Here is an 18,567-nt window from a genome sequence, read left to right as displayed (position 1 = left end):
TGTGCATACTTGATCTGGCACATGGGATATTTTACAAGACAACTGACCTGGATTTTCCAGAAAGTCAATGTCATGGGAAAAAAGGCAGGAAAGAGCAAGAGGGATTCCAGGATTGACAGAGGCCAGTAGCTGAAGTCAAGGGTAGAAGGAGTGGGTAGGAGATGAGGCTGGACAGAGTGCCGAGCTAGAGCCAGAAATTGCAGTACTTTGGGAGGCTACAGTGAGAAGCCAGTGAAGGTCGTAAACAGAAGCTTAACCATATCCTTCTGAAAACATGGCTATTCATCTCACACAAAGCAAGCTCTCATTTCAATATCCCCTTGAAATCCAGGCAATGTTTGTTAAATAAATCAATCAACCTGAATCATGAAGCAAAGAATTTCAGTATCTCATTCATATTGCTTCTCATGTAGAAGTTTTTTCCCCTAAATTACACAGAAAGTATTTTCTGGTTACACTGGAAATACCTTTGTTTTACTGTACCTGGATGGTATCAAGGCAGCTAACACACTGTGAAGCTATCATTAGTAAAACCTAAATGTTTTATTGGGAGAGTACGGAGGGAATAAGATTTAGTGACCTGTTTAATTAATGACTAGGTAAAGCATGCAATTAAGATGTAGTCATGATAATGATGGTTTCACAGTTACGGGAAAGCACTCTGAATTAATTTATCCAGGTGAATGTTTAAATTAGCATTTTGTCTGTTTTGTTTATTAAACTGGGGTCCAAAGGAGAACAGTAGAATTAAAAAATGAATTAAATAATAGGATTACCAAAGAGACTGACAATTACATACAGAGCAGAAATCCTAATTAAAAATGTGTTAGATTTTGTTCAGTCAAGAGATTGCATGTGTGAGGCACGTATTACCCGTCTACTGGTATCTCGTTCCCCTCTCTTTCTAGGCACACAGTAGGGCTGTACTTCTCCACCTATTTGGAGTTAGTCATGGCCATCTGACCTGCTTTGGCCGATAAAAATCATAGCGAAGCATCATTTCAGGGTGGAGGCATTTAATTTTGGGCGCTCAGCTCTCGTTGCCTTGGTGATTGTAGGAGTGTGAGGTGCAACGATGAGCCATCATCTAATGGACAACTGCCCTGGAGAGTGACACGGACCCACAGTAGGGTCTGAATAAATGAGGAGAAATCCTTTTGTGTTAATCCACTAAGGCAGGAGACTTGTTTGTTTCTTTCTTTTTTTAAAATAAATTTATTTATTTATTTATTTTTGGCTGTGTTGGGTCTTTGTTGCTGTGCGCGGGCTTTCTCTAGCTGCGGCGAGTGGGGGCTACTCTTCGTTGCGGCGCGCGAGCTTCTCATTGAGGTGGCTTCTCTTGTTGCGGAGCACGGGCTCTAGGCGCGTGGGCTTCAGTAGTTGTGGCTCGCGGGCTCTAGAACGCAGGCTCAGTAGTTGTGGCGAACGGGCTTAGTTGCTCTGTGGCATGTGGGACCTTCCTGGACCAGGGCTCGAACCCGTGTCCCCTGCATTGGCAGGCAAATTCTTAACCACGGCGCCACCAGGGAAGCACTGGACTTGTTTCTTAAGTCAGCAGAACCTAGCCTATCCTTCCTGACACAATACTGACCACATACCAGATGGTTGTGTTTAGTGAGTATAGTGAGAGACATAAGTAAATAATAATGCCCCTTGCCAAAAGTTTCTATAATTTAATTAAGGTATGTAGATTTGGGATTAATGGGACACAGGGCTGGAAAACTGCACTGAGGGCCTGATTCAGAGGACCTTTGAAAGCTAAAACACTGTGATAGTATTCTGCAGTCCCAAAATGGATTTAAAGAAGCAAAAAGGTGAATTATACTCAATATTTTATAATACCCTATAGGGGAAAAGAATCTGAAAAAGAATATATATATATATGTACATATATATGACTGAATCAGTTTGTTGTATACCTGAAACTAACACAACATTGTAAATCAACTATACTTCAATAAGAAAAGAAGAAACAAAAAGACTTACTCACAAAGAGCTGACATCTAGTTCCATAATTCTCTAATCAGGACTTTAGACTCCTGGTAGGTAAGTGGTGATACACCAGAAAGGGACAAAAAGTCTCAAGATAAAAGGCTTTTTGAAGTGTCCAGTTGTCTCATAATGTTATCTAGTACACTGTTCTAATATTTTAAAAAATAAGGATGCATTATATAGAATGAAAAGTTGGCAAGAATTTTTAAGGTAAAAGATAAAAATTAACAGTAATTTCACCTTTGCGAAGACAGACTGGCTAGTACCTCAAGACCCCATGAGGCATGCAAGCCCTCTTCTTTGCCATATGGGCATTTCAGTGGAAATGCTGATGAAATTAACTGACTTTGATGTTAAGCCCTTGTCTCTAAATGTTACAAACAAAGAAATGGCCCCAGTCACCTCAATTGCAATTCAATTTAGTTTGCTTTATTACATAAGTTTTTGCTCAAGCTAAAATATTGGTAGGGCTAAATCTATGCCCTTCTATTTCTGTTTCAGTATATGAGTTTTTAAGTTGTAGGAGAATATATTGATAAAAAATTATTGCCTCCTTAAGTATATTTTCTAGAAGCTCCTTTCCTAACAAACCTGCCATGAGTGAGGTAAGCACCAAAGCAAAAGCATTCAGCTCTGTTACCACAGGGAGGTGGTGCTGGGGGTAGATCCCTACTCAGTCATATTGGTCTTTATTTGTGAGGCATTTTATGAAAATTATTGATCTAATCTTATACAATAAGTGAAATAAAAAGTAGAAATAAAAAACAGAAAAAATTTGGGAAGTATTCATAAAAAGATTACAACTCATTTATTCAGTAAATATAGATTTCAGGACAGTTATTGTTCTGGGTGCTGGAGAAGAACAGTGAACAAAACAGACCAAGTCCCGGTATATTCTAGTGAGAGGAGATAGTCAAAAGGAAGTAAATACAAATATCAAGTGATGATGAGAATGAGGAGTAAGGGGAGAGAGAATATCTAGAGTGGAAGTTAGTTATTTCAGATATGGATCGATAGAAACAGAGGCAGAAATATTAAACTGACATTGATAAGATAGTGTGTCATACTGGCTATGGGATGACTTATAGAACAGAAGGAAAGCAAATCAGGGACCAAGTAAAACGTGCTATGCCCATGCAATGCATAACCAGCAATAGAAGACTGGCTCCGTGGGACAGAAATATATTTGATCATTCCATAGGGTCCACCCTGTTTGAGAAGTCAAACTGCCTTCAGATTAGCAGGTATGTTTCCCTGGGTTTATTTTAAATGGCTGGAAAATTTCCTCTCTTTGTGAGAAGATTCCGCATATGACATCTACTTCTGGCCAAGGACAAAAAAAAAAACCATCCAGCTTATGAAGCACTGGAGAAAAGTAAGATATAAAGAAGAGCAAAAAAGAGAAGGAATGTCTGAAAGAGAGACAGACAAGGAGTACAATGCAGAAAGAGAATTACACTGAGGATAAAGGAAGTAGATGCATGGCAGTAGAGAAAAGAATTTGAACGCTCTGCTTTAAAAACAAGTCATGGGCTTCCCTGGTGGCGCAGTGGTTGAGGGTCCTCCTGCCAATGCAGGGGGACGCGGGTTCGTGCCCTGGTCCGGGAGGATCCCACATGCCTCGGAGCGGCTGGGCCCGTGAGCCATGGCCACTGAGCATGCGCGTCCGGAGCCCGTGCTCCGCAACGGGAGAGGCCACAACAGTGAGAGGCCCGCGTACCGCAAAAAAAAAAACAAAAAACAAAAAAACAAGTCATAATGCTGTAATACCACCTCATGTTACCCAATGGCAGATTTCATTAATATAAAATCTCCAAAATTCCATTTTTGATGGAAAAAAAACAGACAATGTGGAGAGTGCAAAGAAAATGTTTCCACACTCAGAAAACAGAATGTTTCTGTATTTTTATCTTCATCCTTTATTATTATTTATGATGGTGATAAACAATAATAATGGCTAATTTTGAGTGTTTATGAGGTGCCAACCACAAAGTGCTTTTTGTGAATTAACTCATTTACTCTTCACAACAGCCCCATGAAGTGGTAACATTAAAATGCCCATTTTATTTTGTAGTTAAATTAAGATTTAAAATCTTACATTAAAATTTTCAAATATTTCAATAATAATAATAATAAGATGTCCATTTTAATTATGAGGAAACTGCTACTGAGAGGTAGAATGATTTGATTAAGGTTGGAGATGGCCGAGCCAGGATTTGAACCCAGGGACTCTGGCTCCAGTGCCCATGCTCTCTCCTGCTACACGTTCTCAGCTTCTGTGGATGCACCCAGAACTCTCTGGGGTTGTGTGCAGACTCATATTGCAGCAGATTAAAACTCATTCTTGATTTGTTGCCTCTCTCTTGTTTGTTTGAGATTTGTAAAACATACACATACTTCTCTGAGATCTTAGAGTAGATTTAAAACTATTGTAAAGATACCTACAACCTGATGTCATAGATTAGTGATAAATAACTCAAATTGCATGGAGGTTACTTATTTTTCACATAGCTACTGGATCAAGTTATAAGAACTCTATACTCAGGGGTCTGAGGTTCATCGTACGTGTGGGAGAAATGAATGCTCTTTACCTCTTTCTTGGCTGGCTCTGTTTTGGAGACATTATTGCTGGCTGACACCTTCCCCATAATATTTGACCATGACTTCACATTTTGAGAAAAACTACTTCCTTACATCTCTCACAATGCTTTTCAAAAATCTCCACATATTATTTCTTTCCTAAATCATATGATCGCCAAATGATGGGGGTAAGCACAAGGTCTGAGGCATTTCTGTAGCGGGGAAATTCACCTAAAAAGATGACACTAAGATAGACACTCAGATATCGGTACATCTAATTAATCCCTAAGTTGTATCTATGCTTCCTCTTTCTCTGAAATATCTCTTTGATTGCCCCTTCATTACTATGGCAGGGTCATCCCTAGGGTGTGTGCGCCCCTGCACAAATATTTTTTATAGGACCCCTGTCTATGTAAACAATTGAAGCCACCCTAAATCAGCATGTCAGTGCCATTCTGGCAGCCCAATCTCACACAATCCTTTAAAAAAAAAAATACTGTGTTGTCCAATGGGCATGATTAGCTTGCCAGGTCACCCTCCCAGAATTAGGACCTGGTCACAGAGCCCCAGGATGACTGCACAGGCATGAGTTATGCAGTAACTTGGGACAGCTGGTCAACCCACTCATTGGACAGCAGATGGGAGAGCATCCCAAAAGGGAGACACTGGGACTGAACTCACGTGGGGCCCGGTTCTAGCTTGGAGCGCCCCATCCAGATAGATGCCAATGCAATCTCAGCTGGTCCTAAGTACCAGAAAGGCTCTAAAAAATTGAGGATGTCCCTCAAAGAGAGAGACCCTTTGGATGCCTCGGGCCCTTGTTAGGAGCCCTGCTTGACCAAGTCTGAGTCACACCAACACCTTATTCTGTACCCTTTTCACATAATATATTACAGCTTTCTCCTGCTTAGCCTCCAGACCTCCACTTTCTTTCCTTTTGTGTCCATTGCTCTCATAGTACAAACATACTATAATATTTTACTCCTGTTCCTTCTTACTGATTTTATTAAATATGAATTTCTCCACTGCAGTCCTCATGAAGTGAGGAATTCATTCCCTCTCATCTCCTCAGGAACATCACTCCAGAAATTCTCTTCTCCCTCCTATATCATTCATTTCTCTCTCTGTCTCTCTCTCGAAGTATTTCCATCAGCATACAAATATGCCATCTTTAAAATCCTTTCTTTGTTTTCACTTGCCCCACCAGAGACCATTCCATTTCTTTGCTCTCCTGAAGCTTGTCTATATTTATGTATCCCCTGCTCCTCTCTTCCAGTGCTGACCTGGGCTTTAGTTCAGGCTCTGCTCTGCACTGAGGCATTTGGTAGAGAAGGCGTGGGTAGAAGCTGAAATCCAGTCCATTCTTTGCCTGCCAAGCAGAAAGCCTGGCACAGGACTTTGTCATCCTTGAGGAAGGAACAACATTTGAAACTGATCTACCCAGGGCACCACCATTTCCAGCTGGCCAGCCTGAGGCAGCCTTCTTTTCCTAATTTGCACAAAGGTCCTGTATATGCTTATGATAGCCTTGTTCTCCTGTGCTTTGTTAATGCACTTCACTCAGCCTTTTCCCCCTATCATTCCCCTGAAATTCCTCTGGTCCAAAGTCACCAGTGACCTCCACATAGCTATATCCAGTGGTTAGGGTATTCATTCCCTACTGCTGCTGCAACAAATCACCACAAATATAATGGCTTAAAAACAACACAATTCATTCTCACACGGTTCTGGGGGTCTGAAGTTCAAAATGGGTCATCGGGACTGATTTTCTTCTGGAGACTCTAGAGGATAATTCATCTCTTGCCACGTCACTCCAACCTCTGCCTCCATTGTCACATGCCCTTCTCTTCCTCTGACCCTCTTGCCTCCTCTTATAAGGACACCTGTGATTACATTGAGCCCACCTGGACAACCCAGAATGACCTTCCCATTTCAAGGTCCTTAACAAAATCACTTTGACGGAGTCTCTTTTGCCATGCAAGGTAACATGTTCAAGGTTCTGGGATGAGGATATGAACATCTTTGGCGGGGCATGGGTGGTGGTGTTTATTACTCAGTCTACCACAGTTAGTTCTCAGTTGCCTTTTTTTTTAACATCTTTATTGGAGTATAATTGCTTTACAATGTTGTGTTTGTTTCTGCTGTATAACAAAGTGAATCAGCTGTATGTAGACATGTATCTCCCTGACCTACCAGCAGTATTTGATGCACTCGATCTCTCCTGCCTTGATAAACTTTTGTTTCTTGATTTTGGGGACACTACAATCTCTTGGATGTCTCCCTCTCTTGTGGCTGCTGCTTCTGAGTAGTCTCCCTTGCTGGTCTCCCTTATTCTCTCTGACCTGGTCTTCGGTCTTCTCTTCTTTGTCTAGACTCCCTTCATTCAGTCCCATGTCTTTAAATGTCATCTGTACGCTGTCATTCTTAAATCTCAGCACCTCCATTTAGGTCTCTAAGAGGCATTTACAACTTAACATGGCCAAATATGAATTCCTGATCTTTCTCCCTCCTTAAATTTGGTCCACCTTCGATCTTCCCCATCTTGGTTGTTGGCAACTGCATCCTTTGATTGTTCTAGCCAAACTTTTTGGATTCATCCCCAACTCCTCTCTATCTCCTAATATCCCATCCACCATCCATCAGCAAATCCCAGTGACTCTATTTTCAACATATACCTAGAATCGGCACTTCTCACCATCTCCACTGCTTTCATGCTACTCTCATTTCTGCCCTCCTTTCTGTGTGAACTTATTGCTAATGCCTCCTAACTGGTCTCCTGCTTCCGATTTTGCTCCCTGTAGCCTTTTCTCAACATAGCAGCCATAGCGATCCTTTTAAAGCAGGCCTTGGTGTGTCACTCCTTTGCTTAAAACCCTGCAATGGCTCCACATCACCCTCATGATGAAAGCAAAAGCCAGTATCATTCTCTGCCCATCAATCTCGCTGACATTCTCTCCTCCTGGGCTCCCCTTTGCTCATTCTGCTTCAGCTACACTGGCCTATTTTTTGTTCCTTGAACATATCACATGTGCTTCTGCCTTAGGGTCCTTGAACTGTCTCTTCCTTCTGTCTGGAATTGTCTTTCCCAGGGATCTGTGTGGCAAATTCCTTTACCATCTTTGAGCTTTGCTCATATATCATCTTCTCAGTGGGACTTTCCCTGTCCACCCTGCCAAAGGCCTTTCGGGGGAATGTGAATTGCTAGAACCTTTTGAAAGTAATTGCAGAGTGTCTCTTAAAATATTTAGCCACATCCTTTAATACAGCCATTCCATTTGAGGGAATCTCTCCCACAGAAATAAAAAGCACAGAAGCACCACTGTGTAGGTATCCACTTATAAGGATAGTTATTGCACCGTTTTTCATAGGCTAAAAAGCAGCTGGAAATAATCTGATTGCTCGTCAATAGAAAAATGGTTGACTTAATTATAGTAAATCCTATTAAAGAACATTGGCAGCTATTAAAAAGAATGAAGTTAGATATATAGTTACTAAGCTGAAGGATGACAATGCTGCATAATTAAGCCAAAGCAACACACATTGCAGAGGAATGTGTAAAGTATTATTACATTTCTGGAAAACAGGAGCAAAAATCTATACGACTGTTTTAAGACCATGGGAAAAGTGTAGCTGGATACACACTAAGCTGTGAGCACCAGCTACCTAAAGGATATGGAAGAGAGCAGGAAAACAACTGATCTTTTCTTGAGGTATTTTCAAAGTGTTTCATTCAGTAAAATGGGCACATAATAATTCAGTAATTACAACTAAAAAAATTTAAACTGCAAACGACTTAGTAATAGCTTGCTTGCTTGCTTTGACCTCAATGTCCATTTTCACTCACTTAAGTAGTTGCTGATCACCTGTTGTATGTCAGGCACTTTGCTGGATGCAGAGCTACGGGAAGGATAAAGGATGGGGGCAGGGGACAGGGTGTGCTTGTTTTCCATCCAATAGTTGGGTTTTTGAAAAAAGTTATTTGTTCCAATTAAAAAATCAGAATGTTTCACATTTTTAAAATGTAGCCCTCTCTTAAATTGAGAATATCTGTCAATACTGGGCCTGCATTCCCTGATGGTAAGAATCTGCTTAAACTAAGTATTTTGTGCCCCCTTTAAATGAAGCTTGTTGTCTCCGGCTGGTCACAGCCCTCACTGTCCTTTATTACTGGCATGTGCCCTATCTCACTTGTTTATCTCCTGTAGGCATTTGCACCTGTGACTCCTGGCCTAGACTGGTTATCTCCTGCAGGCATTGGGCACCTGTGACTCCTGGCCTAGACTAAGGCTGGGGCTGCGTGGATGCAGAGGAGGTGATGAGTACAGAGATGGGGACATCACTGTACTCGTCACAGTGAGTACAGTGGGATGAGGGGACAGGGGACATGACGTGAGAGGGCTTGGTGACCAATTAGTGTGGGGGATAGGGACCTGGAGACTGGGATGGCTGATGACGTCACTATCTAAGACATAGAACAGAGGGAGAGAACCCAGTTTGTGGGGGAACGATGGAAAAGACGAGGTTTCAGTTTTGGACTGTTTGAGGCATCTGTAGACCATCTGGGAAAAGATATGCAGATAACAGTTGAAAATATAGATGCTAGGAAAACGATCAGAACTAAAGATCAATATTTGTGAATCAAAGAGGTACTTTGGGGCTTCCCTGGTGGCGCAGTGGTTGAGAATCTGCCTGCTAATGCAGGGGACACGGGTTCGAGCCCTGGTCTGGGAGGATCCCACATGCCGCGGAGCAACGAGGCCCATGAGCCACAACTACTGAGCCTGCGCATCTGGAGCCTGTGCTCCGCAACAAGAGAGGCCGCGATAGTGAGAGGCCCGCACACCGCGATGAAGAGTGGCCCCCGCTTGCCACAACTAGAGAAGCCCTCGCACAGAAACAAGACCCAACACAGCAAAAATAAATAAATTAATTAATAAACTCCTACCCCCAACATCTTCTTTAAAAAAAAAAAAGCAGTACTTTGTAAGGTAACCAAAACATTGGTAGTTGATAGACTGTTCAGGGAGGGAGGGTGAGGGAGTGAACTCTCAGGAACATTCCTCTTTAGAGTAGAGCAGAGGAAGGCACTAGCAAAGCAGACAGAGGAGGAGCATCAGAAGGGGGAGGAGACAGCCCAGGGGGAAGGTGCTCATAGAAGCCAAGCACCTACAAGAGTCTCCCGGGGAAAAAAGTGGTTACGAGCCACACATCACAGAGCATCGTTATATCGTTATCTAGTCCTTCAGAACCTAATCTTAGACACACCTAGAAGTCTTGGGCTCACATCCCAGCCCTAGCACAAGTTTAGTGTGCGATCTTATACCAGTCTTTAAATTCTGGGCCTTGCGTATCATATCTGTAAGTAAGAAGGTTGGACCACATGATTGATCCCTAAAGTTCTCTGAAGTATTGAATACTAACATCCTAGAATTCTTAAAAGCCTCCACCTCCAGCCAGTTATCACTACCCGTTCTTCCTGAAGCCATGCAGCAGTAAGTGTATGTGTGCGGGGGTGTGTTTCAATCACTTTTACAGTTTTAAATATAATAAGTAAGTCTAGATTTTGTCAGTTCTACCTACCTCAAAAGAAGAAGCAAACAACTGCTCTCTGAGAAACGAAGGAACTTAAAGAAGACCCTACTGATAACTCCCAAATTCACAGATCACTTGTAACATGTTCATGAATTCTCTTACTCTGAAGTTACTTCCAAAAGTAAATTCATAGGAATATGAGAACAGTGATTTACAAAGGGACCAGTTGTTCTCTGGCAACCTGTATCAATCACTTCTCAGAGGGATGATCTTCCCTTTGGTTTCTAATGTTATAATTCATTAACTAGATTACAAGTTTCTTAATGGTGAAGCTTTTCCTCCTACATAGTAAGACCTCAATAAATGTGTATGGAAATGAATGTGTCTTAAATTAGTCAATGTTCATGTTTAACAATTGGATTGAGAATGGATGTCTCCACTTAATTAGAGAAAGGAACACTTAAGAAGTGAAATTTCAGGAGGGCCCCAAAAAGAAAATGAGCCTTAGAGGAGAGGGAATGTCATAGGAAAAAATATGTGGAAAATGGCAGATTCTGAAATAAGAGAATTGGATTGTTACGCAAGGTGAGAGACCACAAGATTAAGAAGGGAAGGTGGATACAAGTCACAACAGTCACAGTGTGTGGGGTTAAACAATCATTACCCAATCAATCTGTGGCCACAAATGGAGAAGTTGCACATCCTCTTTCAACTGTTACCATCTGATGCCATCACAGTGCAGGAAGGGACAGAGGAAGGGCCTGTCACCCAGATCAATCCAGGTAACATTACAGAGTCTTCTCCTCCAGAGCAGACTTTTAATATTGGCTGACCTTGAATTAGCCAATCCCCTATGTGACGAGCACCTGTATTCGACTTCTGTGAGCTCACCAACAACTTCCCCATCCAATTCCTCCTAACAGGTCCCTTCTAAGGACCAATGCCACTTCTGGAGCACCCGTCTGGTTCACATGCAATGGCACTTGTTAGCGTGGCCAGGTGAAACACAGGACACCCAGATAATTTGAATTTCACATGAACAATGAATATTTTTTAAATATACGTATTCCCAGAGTGTCATGTATTTTTATTTGCTAAATCTGACAAACCCTGCACTTTGTATTCCATAACATTTCTGGTTCAGATGTTTCTGCCTTTGACTTCACTGCGACACTTCAACTATCCCCTCCCCAGTGCTTTTCACACCTCTGCTGCCCTCTAATGGTCACAGTTGGCCACTGGCGCCAGAGGGACAGGCCGGGCAGCTTGTGTCTGGCTAAAAGAATGTTGAGGGACAGAGGATCAAGCTTGTTCATTCAGCAAAGAGTCATGGAGCATAATCTTACTATGTTCCAGGCACTGTGCTGAGCTAGCTAACAATTCCACACCCTCAACTCCCAGGCTAGAAGACGAGAGAAATCTGTACAGAAAGTATACTGGATTCAGTCAGAAGTCTCCAAAAAAAAAAAAAAATTCTGATCTAAAATCTATCACTGACAAGCTGCGCAACTTTGAAGTCACTGAAGATTTGGAGGCTCTGTTTTCTAATCAAAATAGTGTATAGACAGCAGGAAGGAAAAAATGTACTGTTTGAAAAGTGCAGCAGAGTTCATCTGGGAGATAGAACAGCTTTGGAGAAATTCTTGGCTATGCAAAGCCAAGACGCAGAGACTAGCAAGAATGAGAAATATTAAACATAAGTAGATAAAACTGTTGTCAATCAAATGGAAAAGGGCATTGTCCTTGGAGGAATTTTTTGGATGATAAGTGGTTTGGGAAGGGGCTGGGGACAGAGGGTTGGGGTCTTAAAGAATGGGGAAGAGAGAAGTGAGGTAAGAGATGCATTGTAAATGAGAGCACAGCTTGCAACATGGCAGCTGCCAAGGCCCAGGAGGCGGGCCGGGAAGGCCAGTGGGAGGAAGGGAACGTCTGATATCTGAGTCTAAATTTTCTTACTTTGCTTAGTAAATCTGCTTTATTTCCTTCCAGCCTTTTATTTATTTATTTATTTATTTTTATTTAATTAATTAATTTTTGGCTGCATTGGGCATCCGGGCACGCGGGCTTTCTCTAGTTGCGGTGAGCGGGGGCTACTCTTCATTGTGGTGTGCAGGCTTCTCATTGCGGTGGCTTCTCTTGTTATGGAGCACAGGCTCTAGGCACGAGAGCTTCAGTAGTTGTGGCACAGGGGCTCAGTAGTTGTGGCTCGTGGGCTCTAGAGCGCAGGCTCAGTAGTTGTGGCACACGGGCTTAGTTGCTCCGCGGCATGTGGGATCTTCCCGGACCAGGGCTCGAACCCCTGTCCCCTGCATTGGCAGGCAGATTCTTAACCACTGCGCCACCAGGGAAGCCCTTTCCAACCTTTTATAAAGGAAGTTATAGAGAACAATACTAGGCTTATAGGGTGTTAGAAATAAAAGTCGGGCTGTGTAGCCAAATTAAAATGAAGTGCATTTGCTTATTCAACAAATATTTACTGAATGCTTACTTCGCACCAGACACTGTTAGGTAACGGTAAGCAAAGTTATACCTGGAGCTCTCCTGGAGCTTCAGCTGAGTCTGAGAGTCAGTAATTAATCAAATAATTACCAGTGTTTAATTAAACAAGGAGGCCATTAGACTGAGGGGGCTCTGATGCCATGGCGGCCTGCATAAGAAAACCAAATTCTAAGCTGGAAATGCCTCAACATTACGAAAGTGAAACATAAGGACAACCAGTCACAAACAGCCAACTAGGCTTTAAGCTATAACCAATCAATAATTTCCTTACTTTGCTTCCACCTTTTCTCTATAAAAATCTCTCCTCCACCTCCTGTGGGTGGAGTGCTCCTAACCACTTCCGGTTTATGGCTGCCTGATTCCAACCGACTTTTCCTTGAATAAACTGTTAAAATTTTTAATATGCCTCAGTTTATCTTTGAACACCAGAAAAGCAATGCAAAATTGCAATAATGGTAAGGGCTGCAAAAGAGAAGTATTTAGAGCTAAGAGACAACTCAAAACAGAAGTTGGGGGCTTCCCTGGTGGCGCAGTGGTTGAGAGTCCGCCTGCCGATGCAGGGGACATGGGTTCGTGCCCCGGTCCGGGAAGATCCCACATGCCGCGGAGCGGCTGGGCCCGTGAGCCATGGCCGCTGAGCCTGCGCGTCCGGAGCCTGTGCTCTGCAACGGGAGAGGCCACAACAGTGAGAGGCCCGCGTACCGCAAAAAAAAAAAAAAAAAAAAAGCAGAAGTTGGACCTAATCTAAGAAGTCAGGGAAGGTTTTCTCTGAGGAAAAGATTGAGCCAAAACCTCAAGTCGACCCTTCTGTTAAAGTCCGGAGGAAGAAGAAGGGTTTATTCCATTGTGGGCAGGTAGGGTGTTCCAGGCCAAGGACACAGAAATAGCTTCCCATTATGTGAGAAAATACACGCACTGGGGAGTCAGAGTATAGCTGGTCAGAAGAGCTCATGCAGGCCAGGATACTCCAAGAATTCTTCCCAGAATCAACTCAGGGATGAGCAAAAAGCCAAGCTGAAGAAGCAAGACCTTTCTCCAGCTCAGTGAATGTTGAGGGTTTTCCACAGTGGTGTGACCATTCCTGATACCAAAACCCCTATGAAATATGCTTACACACCTAAATTTACCTAATGTGGTTCCCCTGACATACTGTGGATAAATGACCCACATCCATCTGCAGTCATTAGAGAGGGAAACTTCTGTTATGGGATGGAGACATTTCATGAACTTTCCCCAAGTTGATGGGAAATGCTCCTTGCAGCCCTTTCAATCAAGCAACCGTCCTTTAGCTAATTTCCCCGCCCCCCCCCCCCCGCCCCGTGTTCCCATAGCGTTTGTTGTCAATGCACTCACCTCATGGTATTTAATCATTTGTTGATGTTTCTGTGTCCTAGAAGGTTGACAGCCAGTATAAACTCATTGTTTGACCAATAGCTGTGCTACTACATTTGCAGTGTTGCTAAGAACAATATTTTCCCTTAAGAACAGAATCTTGATACCACGGCTCTTCTGGAGGCCGGTCAAGTCTATTATATTTGAGAGAGTAACCAAAATAGTAAAGCATTATATCTATGGTAAGTGTATTTGCACTGTTTTTAAGTGGCTATTAATTGCTAGTAAAGTCAGTTTCTCCCCCTTTCACTCCCCTTATTAAAAATCTCTGTGGTATGAGGCAGATCAAGATAATCAGTAGGAATATACCATTAATTTTGCAACTGAGGTCAAATGAGAATAAGTGTGGTAAAGAAATAAAGGGTTAGAAGAACAGGCCTTTGGGATAATCTATAAATAAACATATTTGAAAGTAACTAAATATTAACCTTATCCAAGGATATTAACCTAAAAATATGGAAGAAACTTTCATATAAATTCAGTGATCTGAATTCTTAAAATGCAAAATTAAACGCTATGTTCAATTTTGTTTTTTACACAAACATGAGTATTGACATTATCCATACAACCAGAAAGAGCTGGCCATCGTACCGTGCTTCAAGGCTTGTACGACATGACAGCATTTCAGTTTCCATTAAATAAACAACAGATGACTTTAAAAATTTAAACACAAGCTGAATTTTTCATAAAGAATTGATTTACTACGTGCCTGCACTATTTCTTCCTAAAACGTACAGAAAGTGACCCCTAGTGGAATTTTGAGGAAGCATTTCTCCAGTATTTTTCATTGATCCCTTTAATCCCTGTATAGATGCTAAAGGTCTGTTGTGAGCCAGGCATCATGTTAGGCTCTGGGGACAAAACATGACTGAAAGTGAAGTTCAGTGTGGCTGAGAGGCAAACATTTATAGAAAAGACTGATCAGAGCTGTAGCACAGATAAAGTGGAAATAGCTAATTTGGCAAGGGGCTGGGGCACAGAGGCACAGAGGAGTGGAGAAGTGGAGACAGGCCTTTATCCTGTTGGATAGTGTCTCCCACACTCTGTTCGAAGGCTATAAACAGAGTTGTAACAAATACTGCACAAAAACACGCTGAGAATGTCAGTATTAACTAGGCTTTACATAGTATGGAGACTGTTCAAAAATGGGCTTAAGTTTGCAGCCCGCAGAAAGACTGAGTCAGATAGAAGATTATTTCAGTCAGGAAGTCAAGATAGAGCATCCCCCCGCTCTATGTGGGTTACACAGGAGAGTGGGTTAGACGTGAGAGGAAGCAGAGAACATGCAACAGCTCCAGATGTTGTGATTATGGATAGAAAGAGGTGCCAGTGGGTCAGAAGAGTGTCCACAGTTACTACTACTAACCGATGGGAGGGAGCATGTATGGGTGAGTCTTCCAAATACCCAGCAAGGGTTGAAGAGCAGCTACCCGTAAACAGCACCACCATTAGCAGCAGCAGCAGTGGCAGCATCACCACCATTTATTGGATCATTTATATGTGCCAGGAACTGTGCTGTTTCTGCATTATTTGAATCCTCACAATAAGCCCTTAAGATATGTATATATTACTCGTCTCACTGTACAAATGAGGAAGCTGACACTTACACGGTTTAACCGATTTGCTCCCAATCCGTTCAGCTGGCCGCGGAATGCTGAATCCACTGTGCTACTCTGGTCCAGTGGGCCTGGAGCCCGGCACTGTGGGCTCCTCAGAAAATCGAGGGCGGTTAAAGCCAGGAGACTAAATGAATTCATCAAGAGAGGCTGTGAGAGGGAGAAAAGAAGAGGGGTGGAGGTGGAAGCTCAGAGAATGGCAACACCTGAGGGAAAGGAGGGGGGAGGGGGAGAAACAGGAGAAGAAAGAAGAGAGGGAGGAATCAAAATGGTAGTAAAATAACCGAAAGAGAGTCATTTCTTGCAAGGGGAGAGAGAGACAGAGACAGGAGAGCGAGAGAGCGAGCCCTTCCAGAAGGAAGTAGAATTCAACAATGTCTGATGCTGCTGAGGAATCAGGGGTGGTGAAGTCTGAATGTTGATTACCAGAATTGGCCCTTAGGAGGCCACTGATTGTCTCAGAAAGACAAATCTTTCTGACATGGAAGGCAAAGCCTTCCTTCAAGGAACTGAGGAACAAACAGGAAGTAAAGGAAGGGAGCGAGCCAGTGCCATCTGCTCTATCAAAGAGTCTGGCTGAGGGGCTTCCCTGGTGGCGCAGTGGTTGGGGGTCCTCCTGTCGATGCGGGGGACGCGGGTTCGTGCCCCGGTCCGGGAAGATCCCACATGCCGCGGAGCGGCTGGGCCCGTGAGCCATGGCCGCTGAGCCTGCGCGTCCGGAGCCTGTGCTCCACAACGGGAGAGGCTACAACAGAGAGAGGCCCGCGTACCGCAAAAAAAAAAAAGAGTCTGGCTGAGAATAAGAAGTTAGATAAGATGTGATCAAAGAAGGGGTTTCCCCCTAAACATTGAAAATATATATATAATCACGTATCTATGTTGAGGAGAAGCAGACATGGAAAATAAGAGGTTGACGGTAAAGTACAAAGGCTAAGTGACCGAATACAGGAGAGAAAGGAGGTCTAGAGCATAGAAGGAAAAGGCCAAGAAGACCGATGGAGAAAGACAGGGAAGGAGAGAAGAGCGCAGGATAGGCAGATCTGTCCACCAGCAGAAGGGGGGGGCAGAGGCAAGCCCGCTACCGGTTTTTTCCCTCTGAAGCAGGGGAGGATGGCTCAGAGTCAGAGGAGAGAAAGGAAAGGAGGCTTGGAGGGAAGCCTTCTAACAAGGGCTGTTGGGTCTGGAGGTGACGGACCACCTGAGACCAGCTGAGGCCGGCGGGGCCGCGTGTGTGCAGGCCCGCGTCTGCGGGGTGCTGCAGTGGACTCCCCTCCCGACTCACCTGGTACAGACGCAGAGAATGCACATCACAGGGAACTGGAGAGGCACTGGGAGTACGCCGGTGAGAGCCGGAGGGATAGGAAGGTGTGATCCGTGGGGAAAACGCTAGCCATTTCGCGAGAACACCTATGTCCCAGGCGCCATGCTAAGCGCAGCTTGTATATCATTTTATTTAACCTTACGGCAAACCTGTGAAGTTAATAATTACTCTCCTCATTTTACAGGTGAGGCCACGGAGTCTCAAAGTCAGCAGCTGACTTGTTCAATGCCACACAGCTGGTTGACCTTCCCCAGAGTTGATGGATTAAATTGGACCCTGAGGTTGAGAGGTGGAGCAGTTACATAATGCAAAGCAGTTGGATGGGCTCCAGGAGCGAATTCCTCTCCTAGACTGGATTTGAAGGTCAGTGAAGTAGAGAGCTAGGTGTAGATGGGTCCGTCACATTAGTAACGGATTACCACACCGTAATAGCTAGGAGTGTGGATAAAGATGCTAGCCAAGGAAGCAAATTGTATGTATAGAAGCAAGAGTATTGAGGAGAGACGGTGAAAAAGCCAGATTGTATGAGCCCTGAAAGTGCTGACCTTTTTGCATGGGGCTCAGCAGGGCTAGCTATGTAATTTGTAGGGCCCAGTACAAAATGAAAATGTGCAGGCCTTTGTTCAAATATAGTGCTGTTAAAGGTACCGAAATATTAAAAACTCTCTTTTTTCTGCAGTCACTCTCTCTTGACCTGTCATGGTGTTTTTATTTACTATTTCATGCCTTGGTCCCTTGGACAAGGGGAATCCCTACAGAGTGAGTGCGGACCCTCACAGGTGCCCAGTGGTGGCTCTGTCCCATGACTCAGGGCATGGTCCACCGGCTTAGCAGTTCTACCTTCCCTGAGATGCTGCACCCCAGCTGAAGGCAAAGAAATCAGTCTCCCCTTCCCCCAACCCACCACGCCACCCCAGAGCAGAAGGACAACCCCGTGCCTGGTGCCTGGATTTGGTCAGGCAAGAGATTCAAGCACACACACTGTGACCCTGCCAGCCTGGAGAGGAGATGGTGCTTCCATGCTCTCCCTGAAGATGGCACAGGGCAGTGTTGCCCCAACTTCAAACCCTGCCTGTGTCTGCATCCAGTCCCTCACCAGGGGCGGAGGGCAACAGGAGGAGCAAGCACCAGTAGGCTTGTTCTACTGACATGACCCAACCACTGTCCTGGGGAGGGTGCGGAAAGGGGAAGGCTGGATGGGACCCAGGGTGCTGGGGGTCAGGGAAGGGGAGAGTGAGACGCAAGAAGCTGACCAGGGAAGGTGGGGAGGCAGTGGAAGGTGGAGCCCCATGTGAGCCAAGGCTCCAGGCCCCTGGTGCAGGCTCCATTGTTCCAACAGACTTCAGTTACAAAGTACAAATTAAAAGGTGAAACTGTTATGTTAGTTTGCTAAGGCTGCTGTAACAAAGAACTACAACTGAATGGCTTCAACAGCAGACATTTATATCATCATATTTCTGGAGGCTAGAAGTTTGAGATCAAGATAATGGCAGGTTTAGTTTATCTTGTGGCCTCTTTGCTTGGCTTGGAGATGGCCATTTTCTCCCTGTGTCTTTATGTAGTCTTTCCTGTCTGTGTCCTTATCTCCTCTTCTTATAATGAATCTTATAAGATTAGGAATCTCCTTTTCTTCCC

General features: G+C 43.8%; 1 protein-coding gene across 1 annotated transcript in view; it reads right to left on the bottom strand.

Annotated features, from left to right (window-relative positions):
- The window catches only part of HELB (DNA helicase B), a 63,640-nt gene extending 48,018 nt beyond the window's left edge, over window positions 1-15,622 (bottom strand). The window contains exons 1-2 of the mRNA XM_029206438.1: window positions 15,603-15,622; window positions 13,957-13,993 (exon numbers count right to left, since the gene is read on the bottom strand). The gene's annotated coding sequence lies outside the window, so the exon portion shown is untranslated. The remainder of the gene's footprint in view (window positions 1-13,956; window positions 13,994-15,602) is intronic.
- Window positions 15,623-18,567: the final 2,945 nt, after the last annotated feature.

Source organism: Monodon monoceros, unplaced genomic scaffold (genome assembly GCF_005190385.1).
Source record: "Monodon monoceros isolate NGI ecotype Baffin Bay Population unplaced genomic scaffold, NGI_Narwhal_1 Super_Scaffold_6, whole genome shotgun sequence".
NCBI classification, from domain to species: domain Eukaryota; kingdom Metazoa; phylum Chordata; class Mammalia; order Artiodactyla; family Monodontidae; genus Monodon; species Monodon monoceros.
This window is presented reverse-complemented; position numbering and strand designations above follow the sequence as displayed.